This window comes from Ctenocephalides felis, unplaced genomic scaffold (genome assembly GCF_003426905.1).
Source record: "Ctenocephalides felis isolate EL2017-DRISC unplaced genomic scaffold, ASM342690v1 CF-g0.4_SCAFFOLD_00845, whole genome shotgun sequence".
Lineage (NCBI taxonomy): Eukaryota > Metazoa > Arthropoda > Insecta > Siphonaptera > Pulicidae > Ctenocephalides > Ctenocephalides felis.
The window spans coordinates 63826067-63838827 of NW_020536999.1; the positions used below are offsets into that span (position 1 = coordinate 63826067).

At 29.1% G+C, this 12761-nt stretch overlaps 1 pseudogene; it reads right to left on the reverse strand.

Moving 5' to 3' along the window:
* Positions 1–3415: 3415 nt before the first annotated feature.
* LOC113387077 overlaps positions 3416–12761 on the reverse strand; it is a 25598-nt pseudogene continuing 16252 nt past the window's right edge.

The window sequence follows — 12761 nt, forward strand, 5'->3', positions numbered from 1 at the left end:
GCATGGGATATCAGAACACTTTGGTGAGTACAAAATATCAATATATTGAACATTCAAACAAATATGTCAAACAAAAATTATTAAACCTGAATGGGAAAATAATATTGCCCACCTTGCAAGATTATAAGTATATAAGTGAAATGAATTTGTTTCGAGATCCTGTATATATAAATGTAAATATATATATATATATATATACATATATAATTATGAAGTTTAAGATTTATTTTTAACCTTATATTTAATACACATGAAGCAGTCACGCATCCGAGATATCGACACTATACATGTGCTATCTTTTCATCTGTTTCCATTAGCATAATAGTTAACATAAATTAATAATAATGACTGTTAATCATGTCTTTTATTTCAATGTTTTTTAAAATAATTTGTGTGATCAGTTTCCTATATTTTAATTTATTTTATTTTTTATGTTATCGATTATTTATTTTGACAGTTTTATTACATTTTTAATTGTAGGGGAATCTGGGTACGGTTGTATTACTTTTTTTGATCAGCAATAATTTTGTTAATATACTAATTAGCTGGGAGAAAAATAAATTAAATGTTAGTTTGAACATTTGTCTACGTGAAAATACTGAAATACTGCGATGCATAAATAAATACGATTGATTTGTCATAAAATCTAATCATACAAGAAAAGGGAAAGTGTCACAACCGTACACACCCGAGGGACGGTTGTGACAGGCAACCTAAAATAGGTTAAAAAATAATGGCTATGAACACTAAAATGGTTTATAACTAGTCAGCAAATACTTCGAGTATAGTTAATTAGTTATAATTGGATTGGACAACTACTGGGTTGCCATCAATTCAGAAAATCCATATAATAAAGTCAAAACAATTACTGAATGTCCTAAGTGTGACGGATTGTTTTTAAAAATGTAAAAAATGGTAGTTAATAAAAATAATATGTAATACAACACAACATAAACATTTAAACATATAACAAAACATATATTTGGAATTTTTCTTTTCCTTTCTCTTTCGTTTTTTGATTTAGTTATGTTCAATTTTCACCCGAAAAGGACAAGAAATACATGTCACAACCATACCCATAAAATTTGTCACAACCGTACCCAACGCACACTTTTGAAAATAATAATCATAATAATCATTCCTGAAATTATCTAAGTAAGCCAAAATTAATTGCTGATAAATAACTATTAATGTTCGCAGCGAAATAAAAAAAACGAAGTGATCTATCTGCATACAATTAAGTTATCATTGAAGTAAAACTTCTTTAGGCACAGCTAGGGTGTAAATCCATACAAATGCAACGGAAGTGCTTTCGGGCGGATAAGAGTCGAGTGTCAATGATTCGTCATTTACTCTCGATGATATCATTTCTATACGGGTCGATTGCGATTAGTCGTCGCGTATGTGAATAGAATTCTGTCATTGTATGCGTACCGGCATCAACGTTGTATGCGTACCGATATCAACAAGGAAATCGACATAAATAGACAAATAAACATTTTAAAATTACATCGTAGTACAAATCTTGATTTAATAAAAAATGCCTGAATCAGAAGACTATTTTACCATGTTCCTTGAAAATTATAAAACAAATTAAACATTTGCGCGTGTACTAAACGTAAGTTTATTGATTAGAAATGATTTCTATATTATTCGTAGTTTCTATAAATCTTTGATGTTATTAAAATGGAAAATATTTTTAAGCAAAACAGATATTACAGCTGTTCAAAGAATGAGATTATATCGCCAGCGAAAAAGTAAAAAAAATACAAGCTGTCAATAAATGTATGTTAATTTTAATTACACGAAGTGTGTGAAGATCAAAGTGTTCACTGTGTGAACGAATATTATAGCATTTATTAATAAGCAATTACTTCATTTCTCTAATGAAGGTTCATTTCTAAATGCTAATTACAATGACATACCGATCATATCATATTTGAAGTATAAAGCCATACTTGTACACATTATATAAATGTGTATAATGGTTGACACTAATAAATATGTGCGTCAAGATCTATTACAATACGTTAAAGGTTTTAAATCTAATTATTACCTATCTAATCATACCGCACGATACCTAAGACCACCAGTTCCTACATTCATATATAAATGTATTACCGCTTCATCATTATTTGCTATTAACCTATTATATATAACATATACACCCTACATATCTTTTTACCCCTTATAAACCTAACATTCTATAACTTACACGCTATATTTTACGCTTATCTATTATCTATTGTCTCTACCGTATACTCTATTGTCTATCGCCCACACCGGGAATTGAACCCGGGACCACCGCGTGGCAGTCGAGCGACTTGACCACTACTCTATTTTTGTCCCCCCACAAATAATATATTAAGGGACGCACTGTTCTTCCTATTAATTCAGTAATTAATACTAAGGTGACGCGACGACACGCGGGAAAAGGCGACCAATCGCAGCGCTACGGTGGTGTAGTGGTTAAGGTCTCTGTCTGCCACGCAGAGGGCTCGGGTTCGATTCTCGGTAGGGTTCGAAAAAATTAGCGTTTAAGAAAAATTATAGGTGTAAGATAAGAAATAATATTGGGCGTATTATGTATATAGAGTTGTAGGCGTATTAGGCGTATTAGTCATATTAGGCGTATTAGTCATACTAGGCGTATTAGTCGTATTAGGCGTACTGTATAGTTAGTTAAGAGGCGTACAGCATAGAATTTAAGGTTTAGGCATACGTGAATATGATATAGGTATCTTATAAGAAATACGACATATGATAATCGTTAGCAGAATTTTGATACGGGTACTGTATAAAATGCATTTTTATCCTTATAACAACTCTTTAAATATTATTTTATTCATGGCAAATAAAAGAAGAACATGACATAGGTACCTCAACATTTAATTTATAAGTTTTGCGGTTTATTAAATAATTTAAATTCAAAATAATTATTGTTGAACTAAGAAAAAAATTGCTTAAAAATACAATTTATATTCTTTTTACTAATATAAAAGTATTTACCAATATACATGTGAAGGGTTGCCCCAGACCAACATGTTCGTCTTTATGTCCATTCGTAACGTTTTTTTTTGATAAGTTTATGAAACAAACATTATAAGAACCATGTAAATTTTTAATGCTATTATAAATATATAATTTATAATTTATTATTATATAAATGTGTATAAAGGTCGAGACTAATAAATGTGTGCATCACGAGTGTTACCATAATACTAATAAACATTATTCAAAATTGTTATATTATGTATTTATTTTTACTTAGATGCCATCTTGTACAGTAGCAAATAAGTTTTACTTCAATCGCGTGTGAATCATTGTGCAGATGGATTCAAAGAATTGTTAGTTTCAGAATATTGAATTATTGTAACACTGAAAAACAAATTAATTACAAATTGGTACAAGCAATTTAGATACCAAGAACTGTGGGCGGTAAATTATCACTCTTATCTGGAGATAGGTACAATAATGACTTTTGTTGATGATGCAATTCTTTTATCTAAAAAACAACTTCTCATTATTTTTTATATAGCAAAAATAAAAATAGAAAACATTCTATATGCTATTGCGATCTAGTTTAACTTTTTTGTGGCTATAATGTCCCGACAGATGTACGTTGTATTAATCTTAGAATGGATGTTGTATTTGCTAGTTTTGATATACGATGTATACTTTTTCATGAAAATAAATTTCATTCGATAGTTTTTTTTGTTCTGTAATTGTATTCAGCCTTATAATTAAGCATCCAGAAGGCAACTAAATACGTGTATTTTGATGAAAAAGTTTAGACCAGAAAAGAAAATACAATATTTATTGTAAGAATAATATAGCGTACATCTATCGTCATATTTTAGCCACAAAAAATTCTCTAGACAATCTTAACTGCATGCATGATAGATCAGGAAAATGTTACAGAGATTTTGTTAGAAGATTATTGAGATTGGGAAGCTATGAACATTCTGAGAGATGAATCTATGTATAAAGAATTATCATCTAATCCCATGGGAATTACAATCCTAACGGTTTTCATCAAAGACAGAATTTTAAATATATTAATTTATTAGCAAAAAGTGGAAACATCTATAATACCATAGCATCTAAATTAAAACTACAATATCTGAAGTTTTATGGCCTTTCAAAATCCACATACCTAATTGTCCTTTTAGACAAATAGTTTTCTGCATTAATCTCCACATACACATTTAAGAAACATAAGCGTTTCTATAATTTTTTATAAGTATGTTAGTATGTATAAGCCAAAAAATTCATATTTTTAATTATAATATTTACTTTACTATATGTGCACAATTGCTATCATTCTTAGATATAATGGTCAAAAATGAATTCGCTGTTTTTTGATACATTACTTGTAAGCTATATAACTAAAATTCGTATGTGAATTAATTTTTGTAACAGTGAAATCAGTGATTGTAAATGACGTGTAACACAAACAAATTAGTGATTTGTTGTTTTTCATGAATTATTGATATGGTGAGTCCGTATTTAGCTCAATTTCAGTTTTTTACTTGCCATTTCCTACATATATATCATTATGAAATATATAGAAATTATAGAACGTATAATATAATATTGACAGATAGAAAAATATGATTAACCGCTGGATTGCGAAATATATACTAGGCAAAGTAACACAAACAGATAATGACTAGTGGGGTGTATGGCATTGTGCCTTAAGGCAAAATTGCTGGAACTTCCCGCGCCGTAACGAAATGTTCGAGAAATACTGAATGTTTTCAAATAGATTATTATTAATATTGTAACATTGTCTAATATTTATAAGAATAATATAAACTAAATTGTAAAGTTGAAATTATTTGTTTAAAGTATATTAGAACTATAGTCAGAATTAAAAATAAAATCTGAATTGTTTTCGATATACAAAAAAATTTTTTTTTGAAAAAAAAATTGAAACAATTTTTTTTTCCAAAATCAATTATTTTGTTAAGACAAGCAGAAAGTTCTTTGAATCATTTAAATCGGACGCTTAGTTCTCAAAAACTGCCATTTTTACATATTTAGCTCCGTATCTTCGAAATGGCTAGGCCTGCCTTTTCCAAAAACTAATAAACACTTCATTACTAATTGAATGTTTTTTAGATCATTCAAATCGGATACTCCGTTCTCTCAAAAACTCGATTTCTATTTTCTGCACTTTTTGCTCCGTATCTCCGAAACGGCTTGACCTGCCTTTGCCAAAAACTAATCAGCTCTTTTCCCTATCAATAGGAATCGAATGTTTTTTGAACCATTTAAATCGGTTGATCCGTGCGCCCGAAAACGTGACTGGAAGTTTGTATACATACATACATACACACACACATATCCATTTTTTCTGAGGTATGCCAAAATGTTCAGAAACCTTCGAAACGTCGAGAAATCGAACGAAATCGATTTTCAATTTCGATTTTCGGCCCATTACAATAACTTACGGGAAGTTTAGAACATAGTTCATTTTTCTTTTTAAATAAAAAAGTGTTATATTGAGCTTTACATAAATACAATATATTTTATATATTGATTGATAATTGTTAATGTAGACATTTGTTTAAAATTAAGGAATACCTAAGAAATAAACTAGGCAAAGTAACGTATAACAAAAACAGATAATAAAAACATACTTATGTTTCTTTTGAAATAAAAAAGTGTTGTATTGAGCTTTTCATAAACAATTATATTTTCAGTGTTTTCATTTTTAATTACTAATTTATAAACTTCATGTCGAATAAAACTGTCTAACAGTTTTGTAATAAAAAATAATAATGTTTATCTTTACCAATATATTTTACATATTGATTGATAATTGTTAATGTAAACATTTTTTGTTTAAAATTAAGATTTTTAAGATTAAGATTTTTTGTTTATAATTAGTTTCGTTTAAAATAAAAATATTTTGTTACGTAGAAATATGGATGTTTCAATAGTCAGCTTCAAGGTGCAAATCAATGCCTAAAAGTACAAATCAGGTTCAATTTGTGAACGAGCAACGTTTCAAGTATATTAGCACCTTCTTATAAAATTTTTGTTTTATTTGCTTGGTTCTTCGAACAAATTTAAACATTTACTCCGCATAAAGTTAATGCTATTAATCAGTTCCTTTTCAAGCTTGAAATAAAGCCATAAGAAAGTGATATCGATATTGCTGGAACGATATCATCTGTAGATACATATATTTGGGATTCATTCTACATGCATATTAAGCACTTATCGAAATTTGACACTGATTTATAGCCGGAAGATCTCTAGTTCCGTAGAAGTGACAACAATTCCATAACTTTAATAAAGTCATACATGATCATGTGACGGAGGCATTTTTGAAAAAGCTGTAATAAATATCAAATAATGTTTTTCGTATAAGACTCTCACTCATTTTTGGTTGCTTCGATCATAAATAGTGTTAGTGTATGGTAGCCCTAAAAATACTAGCTCGTTTTAAGTTCTATAGGTTTTTCATGCCGTTGGCATATTGCTTTTATGATTGGGGAACTTGGTTCTGGGAACTTTAAAACTTCGGTTTCACCACCGAAACAGGTCCGAGACCTCGTTGGCGCTAGATCGGGTTGAAAGCTATAGTTTAAATTTGGAAGTATTCATCTTTTTAGTTCTTTTTTGGACACAAGTAACTGATATCATCTTAGATTAGAATATGATTTTTCAACGTCATGATATGCTGATGAATAAGCTATCAAACATATGCGGGAGGTGAATTAGGCAGTAAATTTGATTGATTCGATGCTTAAATTACCATCTAAAATTTATAATTTTTAGAATTCTAAATATTAACTTTACCTTCAATATCCTAAACGTAATATTTTATGCTCTATTTTTGTTATTTCATAATTAATTTATGGTGTTAGTATGCAGGTGAACTTACTTTGGTTGCTAGTTATATATTTTAATAAGTATTTTAATAAGTATCTTTACCTTCAATTATGTAATTCTTTTATATTGTAGTTGACGTATGTAGATTATGTGGCTTTCCGCGTTACATAATAAAGCTTTGAAAAAGTGTTTTCCCGCATTCTGCTTAGTCAGTTAAGTCAGTATTTACAGAAGCTAAGTTTTTGTTATAGTTTATAGATTACTTATTATATTTATTATATGAATAGCCCAATATAAATTTTTAATTTATTTAATTTTTTTTATAATGGTCATACAGTTTCGATTAACGCATCGCATAAGAAACGGCATGGTGTTCAATGGGTAATAATATAATTCTTAAAAATGTAATTTTATCCTAAAGAAATAGTAACATAAAACTTCCGAAAAAGGGCATTTTCATGGCTTCTTAAATTATACAGTTTTTATTTACTGATATATGCTGTGAAGGTATCGACGTTGGTAGAAAATTCATGTTATGATTTTAAATAATTTAGTAATAAAATTATTATTTTTTATTCAAATCGTTTTATTTTGTTTATTCGAAGCGTGTAAAGCGATTCTGTTTTAATTGCTGTTGCGAAAATATTGTCATCAGATACAAAAATTAATCTTTCCAAAAGCGATGCTAAATAAATTATGATTTTAATCGAAATGTATAAACATTTTTTATGAATGGAAAATTTTAGGTAATGTATAAATATGTTTTACAATTAAGATTCAAACCTAAATTATTTCTAGAATAGGAATCCTTATAAAATGTTAATAGCTACGTGTTTTCAAAAGTGTAAGTTTTCAAAAATTCGATTTATAAAACCTACGAAAATCTAGCAAAAACTTTGCAGTCAGCAATCTTATCCAGCATGCTGACGGAACGACCTCCATTTGTATATTTGAAAAGATACCTTAACCAAACATAAGTTTATATAATATCATATCCATATGATAATTACAATCACCGATATGCTAAGTATCACACCTTATGTTGAATTTGTAATATTCAATAATTCGAGCATCATGCACGTACACGATGAATAAATAGTCAGTTTTTTATTATAAACTTGTAGAAAGAAAAATAGTTAGTGATGCAAATTCATAGAAACTCTAATAAAAAATAAATAAGTACATACTCACACATATGTATATATATACTGACTTTGAGCATATTGTGAAAACCAAACCAATTTGATTATAACAAATAATAGATATCAAACAAATAACTATCTGATCATATTCAATAAAACTCTAACAAGCTAATTCAACATTGTAAAAATATGTCTTTTTTGCTATTTTACAAAACTTTGTTACCTTAAGGTGGGATAAGATAGGGCGGCCAAGCGGTAAACAGTTCTAATGTCTTATTTTTAGTAATTTTACAGAATAATAGCTACATTATTCAACCCATGCAAAATAAAAATTTCATTAGTACATATTTTACAGACACTGTATATAACTTTGATCTGGTATTTTGTCATAATTTTGCATCAATAGTTATTTTTCAATTCGACGACAATATTTTGTACCCTATGATAAAAAATGTTGCATCAATATTTTTATTACAATTTGTGGACAATATTTATCAGCCGATGATAAAAAAATATTGCATCATTATTTATTTTTCTATTTGAGGACAATATTTATTAGCTAATGATAAAAAATGTTGCATCAATATTTATATTTTAGTTTGAGCCGAATGATAAATAGCATCGTATGACGCATTGTTTAAAATATGATATTTACATTTATACTTCTTCAGTTCAACAATCGATAGAGGACAATATTTATCAGCCGATGATAAAAAAAATTATAGGTAATCACGGCCACAGAAATCAAATTTTGGCAATATATGGAACCGATATTAATTTCTACATAGGTCAGCAGAGTTGAAATAACGCAGAGTTTAATTTATCTCTTGCAAAGTTGCTGTTTTCAACTTAATTTACTTTATTAACTTCCCGTAGGGTAACTTATTGTAATGGGCCGAAAATCGGAATTGAAATTTTTTACATTTCTCGACGTTTTGAAGGTTTCTGAACATTTTGGCATACCTCAGAAAAAATGGATGTGTGTGTGTGTGTGTATGTATGTATGGATACAATTTTTCGTCCACGTTTTCGGGCGTACGGATCAACCGATTTGAATGGTTCAAAAAACATTCGATTCCTATCGATAAGGAGATGTACTGATTAGGTTTTGGGAAAGGCAGGTCCAGCAGTTACAGAGATAAAGAGCAAAGAGTGCAGAAAATAGAAATCGAGTTTTTGAGAGAACGGAGCATCCGATTTGAATGATCTAAAAAACATTCAATTAGTAATGATTGCGAGAAGTGGTTATTAGTTTTTCGCATAGGCAGGCCCAGCCATTTCGAAGATACGAAGCTAAATGTACAAAAAATGGCAGTTTTTGAGAGAACTAAGCGTCCGATTTAATTGATTCAAAGAACTTTCTGCTTGTCTTAACAAAATAATTGATTTTGGAAAAAAAAATTGTTTCAACGTTTTTTTTTTTTTTAATTTTTTGAATATCGAAAATAATTCAGATTTAATTTTAATTCTGACTATAGTTCTAATATACTTTACAAATAATTTCAACTTTGCAATTCATATAATTTATCACATAGGCTAATAGAAACTTTGTCTTCTGATCGTCTATTGAATAATAAATAAAAAAAAATGTTAACTTTGCAATTCAGTTTATATAATTCTTATAAATGTTAGACAATGTTACAATATTTATAATAATCTATTTGAAAACATTCAGTATTCCTCGAACATTTCGTTACGGTACGGGAAATTCCAGCAATTTGCCTTAAGGCACGATGCCACCCACCCCACTAGTTAATAATTATTTTAGAATAAATAAAGTTGATTGATGATCAAATTTACATAAAAAACTTTCACCTTTCGATTCCGATGGTTTTGAACTTTTTGTTCTTATAATATAAGACTAAACTAGAGGTGCATGGCGTGCCTTAAGGCAAATTGCTAGAACTTATCGTTCCGATATTTAATATTTTTAACAGAGAATATTTTACTTTTTTTATTGGACCTGCCCAAAAATTTAATGACTTCTTCCTTCAGTAAATAAATGTAAAATGTTTTTTTAATCATTTAAACCAGATGCCCCGTTGACTCAAAAACTAAATCGACATTTCTTGCACTTTTGCCCTGCCTTTGTCAAAAAACTAACCAGCAAACTAAATATTTGTATAGAAGAAAGAATATTTATAAATTAAATCTATATAACATTCGCAATTCTCATACGATAACCCGTAATATCATAAATTTCTTTTCGCGTACGTGTATCACCTATATCTAAACCATACCTAAACATTACATTTACGTGGTTATACGCCTTATAACTACTATATCGTACGTTCCTTTACCGCCACACCGTATACGCTCAATCCTTACCCTTATATCTAAACCGCCTAACATTTATTATTTTACGTATACAATTTCGCTTACATACTATTACCCTTACCGGGAATCGAACCCCGGTCCGCCGCGTGACAGGCTACGACCTTAACCACTCGACCACCGTAACGCTACAATCAACCGTATTTTTTCGTGTGTTGTCGCGTCACCTTAGTATTAGTTACTCAATTAATTAGAAAATGAACCAAAGAAACAACAGTGTGTTCCATAATATATTTTCAGTGGGGGACCCGATAGAGTAGTGGTTAAGATGTGTGACTGTCACGCAGAGGAACCGGGTTCAATCCCCGGTATAGGCAAAGATAGGTAGAGATAATACATAGGGCGTAAGGTAGAAATATAACACATTAATATTAAATAGGTATGTGGGGTGTCTGATATGTATATATGTACATATATATATATATATATATATATATATATATATGTATATACATATATATATATAAACATTTAGCAAATTACATAAACAGTTAGCAAATAATAATCTAGCCGTAATAGATTATTTGCATGGATAGAGAAATTGATGGCATAGGTATCTCACGGTAAGATAATAGTTAAATTATCTATGATATATAATAGTTTAGTAAGTAAGATTATCATATCCCAAATTTAGTCTTATATTATAATAAGTTTTATATCATAATAAATAAGCGTAGGTATTGATAAAATTAATATCAAAATCAATTTATGTTATTAGTGGATATAAATTATGTACTCAATGATTTCCTTATACTCATAATTGATTAGGTTTTCACAATATTATTACGCGCTTTTACGTTTTGTCTCTATGCAGTTAAAGCAGTACGATTGCATTTGAAAACTAGCTGTAAGTGGAATCTGTCTTAAGGCAATTAGGCATCGTGCCTTAAGGCAAATTGCGGAACTTCCCGTACCAAAAATTATTATTTTTTTTTTAAAAACGATTAACATTTTTGAAAAAAAATTACTTTGAAAAAATAAGATTTTTGAGAAACTATAAATTGGAACAAAAAATTAGTTTTTATTTTGAACAAAAAAATTTTTTTTTTAAAAATTTTTTTTTTAAAAATTTGTTTTTTTTGAAAAAATTTTTTTTTTCTTTATTTTGACATATTGTGGAAGATCTGAACTTTTTTTTCAAAGCAATCGTACTGCTTTAACTACATAGGGACAAATATAAAAGCGCGTAGCGCCGCGTCGCTGTCTTACGCATAAGCTTGGTACGGAACCGATAGAATGTTAACAAAAAATGTATACTTATTTTAAAATCTCTATAAAATGTCTGATAATTTGATGTGCATATGTCTAATGATCATTTTTGACCGCAAATGGCTCATTTTTTTACTTTTTTCTCTATATCTCCGAAACCGCCTGGACCTACCTTCATGAAGTTGTATCGATTCTTCATCTTGTCAATACAAATAAAATGTTTTTTGAATTATTAAAATCGTACGCTCCGTTCTCTTAAAAACTGAGTTACCGTTTTCGGAACTTTTTTTGCCCCGTATCTTCGGAACGGCTTGACCTGCCTTTGCCAAAACTAATCAGCACGTCTCCTTATCAATACGGATCGAATGTTTTTTGAATTATTCAAATCGGTTGATCCGTGTTCCGAAATCGTCGACGGAAAATTTGTATCCGCACATACATACACACACATACATACATACATACATACACACACACATACACACACACACACACACACACACCACACATACATCCATTTTTTCTAAGGTATGCCAAAATGTTCAGAAACCTCTGAAACGTAAAGATATATAAAAATTTTCATTTTCGATTTTTTTGCGATTACTATAACTTGCCCTACGGGAAGTTAAAAAGTTCAGAAATTCCAAAATATATGTCAAAATAAAGAAAACATTTTTTTTTTCAAAAAAAAAATTTTTTTTTCCAAAAAAAGTAATTTTTTGTCAAAGTCCTAGTTTCTCAAAAATCTAATTTTTTCGAAGTAGAATTTTTTCAAAAATTTTAATCGTTTTTAAAAAAATAATAATATTTGGTACGGAAAGTTTCAGCAATTTGCCTTAAGGCACGATGCCATGCGCCCCACTAGTTATTTATTATTTTTTACTCTTTATACATTTTCCAGGGTGAAGGTTCAGTTGGTTCTTTTTACCCAAGCATAAGCTTTTATAGAGGTTATACAAAAAACTGTTGCATCTAACTTAAAATTAATAAGACATCGTATAAAAAAATTAAATAACTTACAAATGTACTTACAAATGTGTAATGTACAAATGTACTTACAAATTATATTGAGGTCTTGTAAACTAAACAACAGTGCTCACAGCTAAAAAAAACTAACCAAGAAAGAAAATACTTTCGTCATGGATTTTCAATCATTGCCGTTTATCTCCCGATAGCAACGTCGTAAGAATCAAAGTCAAGATACATCTTTTTCTTTCTATTTTCAAATAT